An 11,336-nucleotide genomic window follows, 5' to 3' on the forward strand; every position below is an offset into this window, starting at 1 on the left:
AGAAGTCAAGGTCAGTGTCACTACAGTCCTAAGGTCAGGAGAGCAGTGGCCTCCATTGTCTCAACACAGGATAAGGGTGCAGGCTTGAGATCACAGATTTCTTTACTTTTTCCTTTCTTTTTGCATTTTCAATTCCTGAAAGCCAAGAGACTTAAACAACTGGTGCAGAATTTCCACCAGCTGGGAGGTTTCTTCTTCATCAGGTGATCAGAGCACAAGTTAGTCAGTGACCCCTGCAAGCACAAAACATATAAAATCAAACTCTCAAAATGATTTTGTTTAGCAGATGATTAGTGCAAACTGATGACCCCTTTATGATCCTGTACCTCCCTTTGGGCTGCCAGACTATCTTTTTTTTTTTTTTTTTTTTTTGAGGTATGCACTGTTGTGGCCTCTCCCGCTGCGGAGCACAGGCTCGGGACGCGCAGGCTCAGCGGCCATGGCTCACGGGCCCAGCCGCTCCGCAGCATGTGGAATCCTCCCGGACCGGGACACGAACCCGTATCCCCTGCATCGGCAGGCGGACTCTCAACCACTGCGCCACCAGGGAAGCCCTCAGACCATCTTTTGTTAGTCTTGAGGCAGCATGACTTCATGATTCATTAGGTCTGCATCCTATTTTTAAAAACACGTTTTATGGACAAGCATTAGGTCAGCAGAAACGTCCTCCCCACTTGGCATTCTTCATAAATTGAATGTAGAAAACACTTGGAGGCAAGACTGTGCCAGGATATCTAGGACCCTATCAGGAAATCAAGGTCACTGTCATTATAATCCAAGGCAAGAGCAATGGCCTCATTGTGTCTTACCTCTTAGGATATAGTTTCGGCAGTTATGGGGTCCCCTTATCTGAGGCATAGGGTGGAAACTGGCTTGTGAGCAAAATGGAGAGTCCCACTCCCCTGAAACAGAACCTCCCCCCCAACCCCACCCTTCCCTCTAGGCTTTGCTAGATCTGTCTGAGGCTGGCCTTGGGATCAGGAATGAAGATGTAATAGCAATGCTCTAAGTGCTTTGTGTGTACTGTCATCAGTGAGGTGTTTGTATGAAGGGCTTCTGGTAGTTACAAACAAGAGTCAGAATTCAAGGTAGAAGGCTCAACTTTGGGACAGGACTGGGTTCAATATCCACAGGGCAAATGGGACTCCAGAAAAGAAGCCAGGAGGGCTGCTGGGAGGCGGCAGAAGGTGGAGGTGGCCCCTCCTTCATGGCTTCTCTTTCCTCCTCATTCAATCCTCCCATCCCAGCTCATCTTTGCTGCTTGCCCCCTCATCCTCACCTTGGAAAAAACACGGGGGGCCAGGTAAGGCCTGCAGTACTCCAGCGTTATCACACACCCCTGGCCTGACGTGTAAGCCTGTCTCAGTGTGTAGTGGGAAGCACCTGGCTTCCCGCCTGGCCCCGAGATCCACGAGGCAGCTAACTGGGAAGAGGAGCGCACCTGGGTGGCGTGCAAAGCGCTTGCGTGAGAGCTGCGCTTGCGTGAGAGCTGCGCTTGCGTGAGAGCTGCGCTCTCGGTGGCTGCTTTACAGAGCCTTGGGGCTCTGTGGGAGCTTGGGAAGGACGTTGAAATGGGTTAGCGTGGCAGAGGAAGGCGCTGTCTGGATCTGTGTGTTCAAACTCTGGGTACCTTATTAAATTGGCGACCAAACTCGGAGAGCTGTAGCAGGTAAGTCATAAGCATAACCCCAAGGGTGTGCCTAACCAAACATGGAACGGCAGTGCCTTGTCTCAGGGTTTTTGTTAACTGTGGTCACCTGCATTTTCAATTCCTTTGAGTTTTAAATGATATTAGAAGAGGTTTGGCTGAGAAATGTAAACTGACACACTTTGTTAGCTCTGTGAGCAGAACTTGTAACAGCAGCCGAACGGCAGACAAACCAAGATGGAGGCCTTGGGGCAGAAGTGGCGGAGTGTTGTGGGTTAACAGAAGCACCTTTGGCTCTGTACGGGGCACAGGGAGGATCCAGCAGCTGACCTCCGACCTTGTCTAGGAGAGGTGCCCTGCCCGTCAGCTGTGGGGTTGGCAAGTGAGGATGGGTGGCCGTGTGGCATTGGAAAAGTCAGGGGGCAGGGGGCACGGGTCATCGGGGTCCTCTCTGCATTTTAAAGGCACAAGGTGTGGTTTCCTCAGACTGTCCCCAGGCAGCTCTTTCGCTTTCCCCTTCAAAACCCTGAGGTTTAAAAGCTGAAGAAGTTAAAACTCTCCTATGCTGCTGATTGTAATGTTAAATAGTACGATTGCTTTGGAAAACAGTTGGGCAGTTCCTCAAAATATTAAATGTAGAACTACTGTATGACCCAATAATTCCATACCTAGGAATATACCTTGAAAATATATGTCCACACAAACACCTTGAAAAAGAATCTTCATAGCAGCATTATTCATAATATCCAAGAACTGCAAACAACCCAAATGTCCATCAACAGACAAATGGATAAAATGTAGTATAGCCATACAATGGAGTATTACTCAGCCAGAAACAGGAATGAAGTACTGATACATGCTACAACATGGATAAACCTTGAAAATATCAGGCTGCATGAAAGAAGTCAGACTCTAAAAGCCACTTGTATAATTCCATTTATAGGAAATGTGCAGAGTAGGCAAATCCAGAGATAGAAAGTAGATTACTAGTTGCCAGGGGCTGGGGGAGGGAGAATTGGGAATGACTGCCTAACGGATGTGGGGTTTCTTTTTGAGGAGATGGAAATGTCTGGAATTGGTTAATGGTGATGGTTGCATAACATTGTAAATACACTGAACTGTATACTTTACAATGGTTAAAATGGTGAATTTTATGTAAAAATTAGTGGAAGCAATGCCCAGCAAATTCATTTCAGTAATATTTTTAATTTTCAAGACGTTTATCCCAGGAAGATTTTTATATGGCTTCCAAGTTGAGGCATTAGTGTTATGTTCTGGTTTCTCCTTTACTGTTCCTGCTCCCTTGGAAATATTCTTTCTGCCTCGTTTGTTACCTCTGGCGTGCAGTTGGAGTTTTCTTTCAACGTTTGGTGAATCTTGGGGGTTAAGTAATAGTTAATGATGAAGGTCTAGATCTCATGTAATTCTGGCTGCTGATTAGAATCACTTGGGAATGCTGTAGTTGGCATGTAGACAAACTACGTCAGAATTTTGAGGGAGGTGGGAGAGGCCCTGGGCATTGGTGTAAAGCTCCCCCCAGTGCTTCTATGTGCACCTGGAGTTGAGAGCTACTAATCGAGATTAACTGATGGGCTGGCTCCATCCAACTCTGAGCCCGTTTCCTGGTAGGAACTTTTAGCTCAGGTGATAGTGAGGGCCCAGGGAACTCGCACTGTAGGTGATTGTGGGCCCAGGAATCCCTAACTTAGGTGATTGTAGGGGGCTGGGAATCTATGTAGATGATGGTGAGGTTAGGTAACTCTAGATAGGTGAAAGTGAGGGCCCGGCCAACTCTACTTTTCGTGATTATGGTCCCAGGAAGCTCTACCTTAGCTAATTGTACCTTAGGTGATTGTGGGTGCCCTAGGAAACCTACCATAAGTGATTGTGGGGTGCCCAGGAATCTCTGCTTTAGGTGGTGGTGGGGCTCTGGGGGACTGTACCTTAAATGACTGTGGTGGGTGCTTAGGAAAACCTACTTAATTTGCTGTAGGGGCCAATAATTCTATTTTAGTGATGGCAGGGGTCCAGAAAAATGGTACGTTAGGTTATTGCAGGGGCCCAGGAAACCCTGAAGTAGGTGATTGTGGCCCAAAGTCTACCTAGATGGATGTGGTGGGCCATGGACTCTACCTTAGGTGATTGCTGGGGGCTCATGAAACCCAACCTTAAGTGATTGTGGGCCCAGGAAACCCTGCCTCAGCTGATTTGGGGCCTGTGACCTCTACCTCAGGTGATTTTGATATCCAGAACACCTACCTCAGAACACTTTTTTATGTTTTGTTTTGTTTTTTGCGGTACACGGGCCTCTCACTGTTGTGGCCTCTCCCGCTGCGGAGCACAGGCTCGGGACGCGCAGGCTCAGCGGCCATGGCTCACGGGCCCAGCCGCTCCGCAGCATGTGGAATCCTCCCAGACCGGGACACGAACCCGTATCCCCTGCATCGGCAGGCGGACTCTCAACCACTGCGCCACCAGGGAAGCCCTCAGACCATCTTTTGTTAGTCTTGAGGCAGCATGACTTCATGATTCATTAGGTCTGCATCCTATTTTTAAAAACACGTTTTATGGACAAGCATTAGGTCAGCAGAAACGTCCTCCCCACTTGGCATTCTTCATAAATTGAATGTAGAAAACACTTGGAGGCAAGACTGTGCCAGGATATCCAGGACCCTATCAGGAAATCAAGGTCACTGTCATTATAATCCAAGGCAAGAGCAATGGCCTCATTGTGTCTTACCTCTTAGGATATAGTTTCGGCAGTTATGGGGTCCCCTTATCTGAGGCATAGGGTGGAAACTGGCTTGTGAGCAAAATGGAGAGTCCCACTCCCCTGAAACAGAACCTCCCCCCCAACCCCACCCTTCCCTCTAGGCTTTGCTAGATCTGTCTGAGGCTGGCCTTGGGATCAGGAATGAAGATGTAATAGCAATGCTCTAAGTGCTTTGTGTGTACTGTCATCAGTGAGGTGTTTGTATGAAGGGCTTCTGGTAGTTACAAACAAGAGTCAGAATTCAAGGTAGAAGGCTCAACTTTGGGACAGGACTGGGTTCAATATCCACAGGGCAAATGGGACTCCAGAAAAGAAGCCAGGAGGGCTGCTGGGAGGCGGCAGAAGGTGGAGGTGGCCCCTCCTTCATGGCTTCTCTTTCCTCCTCATTCAATCCTCCCATCCCAGCTCATCTTTGCTGCTTGCCCCCTCATCCTCACCTTGGAAAAAACACGGGGGGCCAGGTAAGGCCTGCAGTACTCCAGCGTTATCACACACCCCTGGCCTGACGTGTAAGCCTGTCTCAGTGTGTAGTGGGAAGCACCTGGCTTCCCGCCTGGCCCCGAGATCCACGAGGCAGCTAACTGGGAAGAGGAGCGCACCTGGGTGGCGTGCAAAGCGCTTGCGTGAGAGCTGCGCTTGCGTGAGAGCTGCGCTCTCGGTGGCTGCTTTACAGAGCCTTGGGGCTCTGTGGGAGCTTGGGAAGGACGTTGAAATGGGTTAGCGTGGCAGAGGAAGGCGCTGTCTGGATCTGTGTGTTCAAACTCTGGGTACCTTATTAAATTGGCGACCAAACTCGGAGAGCTGTAGCAGGTAAGTCATAAGCATAACCCCAAGGGTGTGCCTAACCAAACATGGAACGGCAGTGCCTTGTCTCAGGGTTTTTGTTAACTGTGGTCACCTGCATTTTCAATTCCTTTGAGTTTTAAATGATATTAGAAGAGGTTTGGCTGAGAAATGTAAACTGACACACTTTGTTAGCTCCGTGAGCAGAACTTGTAACAGCAGCCGAACGGCAGACAAACCAAGATGGAGGCCTTGGGGCAGAAGTGGCGGAGTGTTGTGGGTTAACAGAAGCACCTTTGGCTCTGTACGGGGCACAGGGAGGATCCAGCAGCTGACCTCCGACCTTGTCTAGGAGAGGTGCCCTGCCCGTCAGCTGTGGGGTTGGCAAGTGAGGATGGGTGGCCGTGTGGCATTGGAAAAGTCAGGGGGCAGGGGGCACGGGTCATCGGGGTCCTCTCTGCATTTTAAAGGCACAAGGTGTGGTTTCCTCAGACTGTCCCCAGGCAGCTCTTTCGCTTTCCCCTTCAAAACCCTGAGGTTTAAAAGCTGAAGAAGTTAAAACTCTCCTATGCTGCTGATTGTAATGTTAAATAGTACGATTGCTTTGGAAAACAGTTGGGCAGTTCCTCAAAATATTAAATGTAGAACTACCGTATGACCCAATAATTCCATACCTAGGAATATACCTTGAAAATATATGTCCACACAAACACCTTGAAAAAGAATCTTCATAGCAGCATTATTCATAATATCCAAGAACTGCAAACAACCCAAATGTCCATCAACAGACAAATGGATAAAATGTAGTATAGCCATACAATGGAGTATTACTCAGCCAGAAACAGGAATGAAGTACTGATACATGCTACAACATGGATAAACCTTGAAAATATCAGGCTGCATGAAAGAAGTCAGACTCTAAAAGCCACTTGTATAATTCCATTTATAGGAAATGTGCAGAGTAGGCAAATCCAGAGATAGAAAGTAGATTACTAGTTGCCAGGGGCTGGGGGAGGGAGAATTGGGAATGACTGCCTAACGGATGTGGGGTTTCTTTTTGAGGAGATGGAAATGTCTGGAATTGGTTAATGGTGATGGTTGCATAACATTGTAAATACACTGAACTGTATACTTTACAATGGTTAAAATGGTGAATTTTATGTAAAAATTAGTGGAAGCAATGCCCAGCAAATTCATTTCAGTAATATTTTTAATTTTCAAGACGTTTATCCCAGGAAGATTTTTATATGGCTTCCAAGTTGAGGCATTAGTGTTATGTTCTGGTTTCTCCTTTACTGTTCCTGCTCCCTTGGAAATATTCTTTCTGCCTCGTTTGTTACCTCTGGCGTGCAGTTGGAGTTTTCTTTCAACGTTTGGTGAATCTTGGGGGTTAAGTAATAGTTAATGATGAAGGTCTAGATCTCATGTAATTCTGGCTGCTGATTAGAATCACTTGGGAATGCTGTAGTTGGCATGTAGACAAACTACGTCAGAATTTTGAGGGAGGTGGGAGAGGCCCTGGGCATTGGTGTAAAGCTCCCCCCAGTGCTTCTATGTGCACCTGGAGTTGAGAGCTACTAATCGAGATTAACTGATGGGCTGGCTCCATCCAACTCTGAGCCCGTTTCCTGGTAGGAACTTTTAGCTCAGGTGATAGTGAGGGCCCAGGGAACTCGCACTGTAGGTGATTGTGGGCCCAGGAATCCCTAACTTAGGTGATTGTAGGGGGCTGGGAATCTATGTAGATGATGGTGAGGTTAGGTAACTCTAGATAGGTGAAAGTGAGGGCCCGGCCAACTCTACTTTTCGTGATTATGGTCCCAGGAAGCTCTACCTTAGCTAATTGTACCTTAGGTGATTGTGGGTGCCCTAGGAAACCTACCATAAGTGATTGTGGGGTGCCCAGGAATCTCTGCTTTAGGTGGTGGTGGGGCTCTGGGGGACTGTACCTTAAATGACTGTGGTGGGTGCTTAGGAAAACCTACTTAATTTGCTGTAGGGGCCAATAATTCTATTTTAGTGATGGCAGGGGTCCAGAAAAATGGTACGTTAGGTTATTGCAGGGGCCCAGGAAACCCTGAAGTAGGTGATTGTGGCCCAAAGTCTACCTAGATGGATGTGGTGGGCCATGGACTCTACCTTAGGTGATTGCTGGGGGCTCATGAAACCCAACCTTAAGTGATTGTGGGCCCAGGAAACCCTGCCTCAGCTGATTTGGGGCCTGTGACCTCTACCTCAGGTGATTTTGATATCCAGAACACCTACCTCAGAACACTTTTTTATGTTTTGTTTTGTTTTTTGCGGTACACGGGCCTCTCACTGTTGTGGCCTCTCCCGCTGCGGAGCACAGGCTCGGGACGCGCAGGCTCAGCGGCCATGGCTCACGGGCCCAGCCGCTCCGCAGCATGTGGAATCCTCCCGGACCGGGACACGAACCCGTATCCCCTGCATCGGCAGGCGGACTCTCAACCACTGCGCCACCAGGGAAGCCCTCAGACCATCTTTTGTTAGTCTTGAGGCAGCATGACTTCATGATTCATTAGGTCTGCATCCTATTTTTAAAAACACGTTTTATGGACAAGCATTAGGTCAGCAGAAACGTCCTCCCCACTTGGCATTCTTCATAAATTGAATGTAGAAAACACTTGGAGGCAAGACTGTGCCAGGATATCCAGGACCCTATCAGGAAATCAAGGTCACTGTCATTATAATCCAAGGCAAGAGCAATGGCCTCATTGTGTCTTACCTCTTAGGATATAGTTTCGGCAGTTATGGGGTCCCCTTATCTGAGGCATAGGGTGGAAACTGGCTTGTGAGCAAAATGGAGAGTCCCACTCCCCTGAAACAGAACCTCCCCCCCAACCCCACCCTTCCCTCTAGGCTTTGCTAGATCTGTCTGAGGCTGGCCTTGGGATCAGGAATGAAGATGTAATAGCAATGCTCTAAGTGCTTTGTGTGTACTGTCATCAGTGAGGTGTTTGTATGAAGGGCTTCTGGTAGTTACAAACAAGAGTCAGAATTCAAGGTAGAAGGCTCAACTTTGGGACAGGACTGGGTTCAATATCCACAGGGCAAATGGGACTCCAGAAAAGAAGCCAGGAGGGCTGCTGGGAGGCGGCAGAAGGTGGAGGTGGCCCCTCCTTCATGGCTTCTCTTTCCTCCTCATTCAATCCTCCCATCCCAGCTCATCTTTGCTGCTTGCCCCCTCATCCTCACCTTGGAAAAAACACGGGGGGCCAGGTAAGGCCTGCAGTACTCCAGCGTTATCACACACCCCTGGCCTGACGTGTAAGCCTGTCTCAGTGTGTAGTGGGAAGCACCTGGCTTCCCGCCTGGCCCCGAGATCCACGAGGCAGCTAACTGGGAAGAGGAGCGCACCTGGGTGGCGTGCAAAGCGCTTGCGTGAGAGCTGCGCTTGCGTGAGAGCTGCGCTTGCGTGAGAGCTGCGCTCTCGGTGGCTGCTTTACAGAGCCTTGGGGCTCTGTGGGAGCTTGGGAAGGACGTTGAAATGGGTTAGCGTGGCAGAGGAAGGCGCTGTCTGGATCTGTGTGTTCAAACTCTGGGTACCTTATTAAATTGGCGACCAAACTCGGAGAGCTGTAGCAGGTAAGTCATAAGCATAACCCCAAGGGTGTGCCTAACCAAACATGGAACGGCAGTGCCTTGTCTCAGGGTTTTTGTTAACTGTGGTCACCTGCATTTTCAATTCCTTTGAGTTTTAAATGATATTAGAAGAGGTTTGGCTGAGAAATGTAAACTGACACACTTTGTTAGCTCTGTGAGCAGAACTTGTAACAGCAGCCGAACGGCAGACAAACCAAGATGGAGGCCTTGGGGCAGAAGTGGCGGAGTGTTGTGGGTTAACAGAAGCACCTTTGGCTCTGTACGGGGCACAGGGAGGATCCAGCAGCTGACCTCCGACCTTGTCTAGGAGAGGTGCCCTGCCCGTCAGCTGTGGGGTTGGCAAGTGAGGATGGGTGGCCGTGTGGCATTGGAAAAGTCAGGGGGCAGGGGGCACGGGTCATCGGGGTCCTCTCTGCATTTTAAAGGCACAAGGTGTGGTTTCCTCAGACTGTCCCCAGGCAGCTCTTTCGCTTTCCCCTTCAAAACCCTGAGGTTTAAAAGCTGAAGAAGTTAAAACTCTCCTATGCTGCTGATTGTAATGTTAAATAGTACGATTGCTTTGGAAAACAGTTGGGCAGTTCCTCAAAATATTAAATGTAGAACTACCGTATGACCCAATAATTCCATACCTAGGAATATACCTTGAAAATATATGTCCACACAAACACCTTGAAAAAGAATCTTCATAGCAGCATTATTCATAATATCCAAGAACTGCAAACAACCCAAATGTCCATCAACAGACAAATGGATAAAATGTAGTATAGCCATACAATGGAGTATTACTCAGCCAGAAACAGGAATGAAGTACTGATACATGCTACAACATGGATAAACCTTGAAAATATCAGGCTGCATGAAAGAAGTCAGACTCTAAAAGCCACTTGTATAATTCCATTTATAGGAAATGTGCAGAGTAGGCAAATCCAGAGATAGAAAGTAGATTACTAGTTGCCAGGGGCTGGGGGAGGGAGAATTGGGAATGACTGCCTAACGGATGTGGGGTTTCTTTTTGAGGAGATGGAAATGTCTGGAATTGGTTAATGGTGATGGTTGCATAACATTGTAAATACACTGAACTGTATACTTTACAATGGTTAAAATGGTGAATTTTATGTAAAAATTAGTGGAAGCAATGCCCAGCAAATTCATTTCAGTAATATTTTTAATTTTCAAGACGTTTATCCCAGGAAGATTTTTATATGGCTTCCAAGTTGAGGCATTAGTGTTATGTTCTGGTTTCTCCTTTACTGTTCCTGCTCCCTTGGAAATATTCTTTCTGCCTCGTTTGTTACCTCTGGCGTGCAGTTGGAGTTTTCTTTCAACGTTTGGTGAATCTTGGGGGTTAAGTAATAGTTAATGATGAAGGTCTAGATCTCATGTAATTCTGGCTGCTGATTAGAATCACTTGGGAATGCTGTAGTTGGCATGTAGACAAACTACGTCAGAATTTTGAGGGAGGTGGGAGAGGCCCTGGGCATTGGTGTAAAGCTCCCCCCAGTGCTTCTATGTGCACCTGGAGTTGAGAGCTACTAATCGAGATTAACTGATGGGCTGGCTCCATCCAACTCTGAGCCCGTTTCCTGGTAGGAACTTTTAGCTCAGGTGATAGTGAGGGCCCAGGGAACTCGCACTGTAGGTGATTGTGGGCCCAGGAATCCCTAACTTAGGTGATTGTAGGGGGCTGGGAATCTATGTAGATGATGGTGAGGTTAGGTAACTCTAGATAGGTGAAAGTGAGGGCCCGGCCAACTCTACTTTTCGTGATTATGGTCCCAGGAAGCTCTACCTTAGCTAATTGTACCTTAGGTGATTGTGGGTGCCCTAGGAAACCTACCATAAGTGATTGTGGGGTGCCCAGGAATCTCTGCTTTAGGTGGTGGTGGGGCTCTGGGGGACTGTACCTTAAATGACTGTGGTGGGTGCTTAGGAAAACCTACTTAATTTGCTGTAGGGGCCAATAATTCTATTTTAGTGATGGCAGGGGTCCAGAAAAATGGTACGTTAGGTTATTGCAGGGGCCCAGGAAACCCTGAAGTAGGTGATTGTGGCCCAAAGTCTACCTAGATGGATGTGGTGGGCCATGGACTCTACCTTAGGTGATTGCTGGGGGCTCATGAAACCCAACCTTAAGTGATTGTGGGCCCAGGAAACCCTGCCTCAGCTGATTTGGGGCCTGTGACCTCTACCTCAGGTGATTTTGATATCCAGAACACCTACCTCAGAACACTTTTTTATGTTTTGTTTTGTTTTTTGCGGTACACGGGCCTCTCACTGTTGTGGCCTCTCCCGCTGCGGAGCACAGGCTCGGGACGCGCAGGCTCAGCGGCCATGGCTCACGGGCCCAGCCGCTCCGCAGCATGTGGAATCCTCCCGGACCGGGACACGAACCCGTATCCCCTGCATCGGCAGGCGGACTCTCAACCACTGCGCCACCAGGGAAGCCCTCAGACCATCTTTTGTTAGTCTTGAGGCAGCATGACTTCATGATTCATTAGGTCTGCATCC

The sequence above is a fragment of the Lagenorhynchus albirostris genome, chromosome 1 (genome assembly GCF_949774975.1).
Source record: "Lagenorhynchus albirostris chromosome 1, mLagAlb1.1, whole genome shotgun sequence".
NCBI lineage: Eukaryota > Metazoa > Chordata > Mammalia > Artiodactyla > Delphinidae > Lagenorhynchus > Lagenorhynchus albirostris.